This window comes from Perca flavescens, chromosome 11, assembly GCF_004354835.1.
Source record: "Perca flavescens isolate YP-PL-M2 chromosome 11, PFLA_1.0, whole genome shotgun sequence".
Taxonomy (NCBI): domain Eukaryota; kingdom Metazoa; phylum Chordata; class Actinopteri; order Perciformes; family Percidae; genus Perca; species Perca flavescens.
In genome coordinates this window covers 3,089,252-3,091,751 of record NC_041341.1, presented here as the reverse complement: position 1 = coordinate 3,091,751, position 2,500 = coordinate 3,089,252, and the positions used below count along the sequence as shown (strand labels likewise).

The window sequence follows — 2,500 nt, the reverse complement described above, 5'->3', positions numbered from 1 at the left end:
ACTGCTAGTTAGTCTGTTTACTGACAAAAACTATATCACAAAGAGAAATCCAAAATGAAATCAAATTAATGACAATGTTTGGAAGAAGGACAATGAATATAAGAGCACTTTCAAGGCACTGAACATCCCTCTGAGCATGGTCAGTAGAAATGATAAATATTCAGCCAAAGACTGACTTTATTTGCACTCAAATTTCCTTTACATTCATACTGTTGATTTGAAATCATGAATTCAACATTCAACAAATGGTGCATTGTTTTTGGAAGAGTTGGAGGCCGATTTCCTAAAAGGGAGAAACACAAAGAGAGTAAAAAAGATCATAAATATTGATGAGAAAATCCAGATTATATTGTTTTACAATGATCCATTCAAAGGTAAAGAATTAACATATCACATGTATATGCTCACATCTGATAATAACTCTCTTCCATTTCTTACCTTAGCTCATTTGCAGCAATGCCCTGAACCAGTGCATCCTGGTTTACAACAAGGTTTAACAGTAGCAGTGTGGCAAACGCTTTGACAACCTGCCACTCCTCCTGTTAAAATATGAGAATTGAGATTAGGAATTCAAAGTTGACAACAGAAACTCAGATTTTTGCCATTAAGATGCTGATATCTGAACATAAGTAATAAACTGGACTGTTAATACAGTTCTGGCACTTTTAATTACATTTAATAAGAGGATAATTAATAAGAGGAATATCTCACCTTTTATATCAAATGTGTTGCCTGATCCGATGTTCCCTGCATTACTTCCTGTGACAGTGACTCCAGTGGTGTTGCCCACAGAAGCATTGTGTCCAACCCCTCCTGTAAGAGTCATGTGAGATAGAGATTTGTTTAAACTGTCATGACAACCTAACAGAAAAGAATAGACACACTCAGATTTACCTTGAATGCCGAAGGCATTATTAGAACCAACGTTGCCTGAGTTGCAGCCCACCTTGATGTTGCCGGTATTACCAATGTTGGCCATTGTTCCTGCTGAAATCTAGAGAGTCAGAGAATGACTGAGAGGAAAGTAAAACCATGATTATCATAAAAATTGGTTCAGTCAAAATGTTTTACCCATACGCTAAGTATTGGGTTTTAGCACAAAGTGTAAGAGAGTCTGTCATAGCCTGAATATCTAATGCAAAATACAATATATGACAGTAAAGTAGTTGTGTTTAAAAGAAAGCAGTTGAGTGAAAGAGAGACATGCATGCAGTCTTTATCTTACCGCTGGTTTCAGTTGTCTCTGCTGTGCTTTGAGGTGAGCTTGTTGTTGACCTGAGGAGAGAAGAAGCTTTTATAAGGGTCCCGCACAAGCATGTTCATGTCTGTTTAAGAGGAGGAACTTCCTTATATGGTTACAAGCAGTTTTCTTTGTTCAGCTAAACGTTTCCACAGAATCTGAAGAGGATATGTAAGGTTTGTCATCATCTGAGGTCAATTTCAAGAAAAAAAATAACTCTGAAATTGCAAGTGAATAATATTAAACATCTGTCTGACTGTTATAATAAGACTACTGTTACACTACTTTATAATCTCATCACCTATCCACATGATAATGGAGGCGCCGTTTTATAGATAATGGATGGAAACAATCAATTAAATGGATTAATCACAGATATGAACACAAATAGAGGCATCTTTATGGGCTGAAATATGTGCCACCAGAAACTGAATTTGAATCACTTATATTTGAATTGCTAAACTTGAATAACTGCATTGAAAAACTGAATTTGAATCACATAATGTTAAATTGTACAGTTTCATTTGAATCATTGCATTGAAAAACTGAATCTAATATTTAGTCTAAATTTTCATCAACATTTGTAATAACTAATTGGAACATAGTCTTACTTACAATTACAGTGTGTATGTGTGTGTATGTGTGTGTGTGTGTGTGTGTGTGTGTGTGTGTGTGTGTGTGTGGGGGGGGGTAGAGTTAGGGTTAGTCTTACTTACAGTTACAGTGTGTGTTGTTGTGTGTTTCACTAAATTTTTAGTTACAGTTTATTATTATTATTCAATATCCAACGCTGTCCAAATTCCAAACCCCAAGTTCACTGTGTACCCTGGAAACCAAGAGTGAAGTAGATCAGATGAGACAGTCCTGGAGATATTTGAAGGAGACAACAATTTACTAACCCTGACAATGTCAGTTATATCCCATTACGTGGTCAATCAATCAATGAATAGTTATTCAAACATATTTCAACTTGTCATGTGATTCCCCCCAGAACACACATGTGCTGCTATATGTCTGGTTCTCTCCCCCACCTCGTCACATACTGACTCTACCACTGTCTCCTTTAGCGACACACACACACACACACACACACACACACACACACACACACACCTCGTCACATACTGACTCTACCACCGTCTCCTGTAGCGACACACACACACACACACACACACACACACACACACACACACACACACACACACACACACACACACACACACACAGACACACACACACACACACACACACACACACACA

The 2,500-nt window shown here is 37.4% G+C and overlaps 1 long non-coding RNA gene across 1 annotated transcript; it reads right to left on the bottom strand.

Moving 5' to 3' along the window:
* Nucleotides 1–181: 181 nt before the first annotated feature.
* On the bottom strand, nucleotides 182–1,333 carry LOC114564672 (uncharacterized). Its single transcript, XR_003693808.1, has 5 exons — nucleotides 1,226–1,333; nucleotides 895–1,013; nucleotides 712–813; nucleotides 439–539; nucleotides 182–283 (listed from the first exon to the last, which is right to left on the bottom strand). It is a non-coding gene; the product is annotated as an uncharacterized LOC114564672 (long non-coding RNA).
* Nucleotides 1,334–2,500: the final 1,167 nt, after the last annotated feature.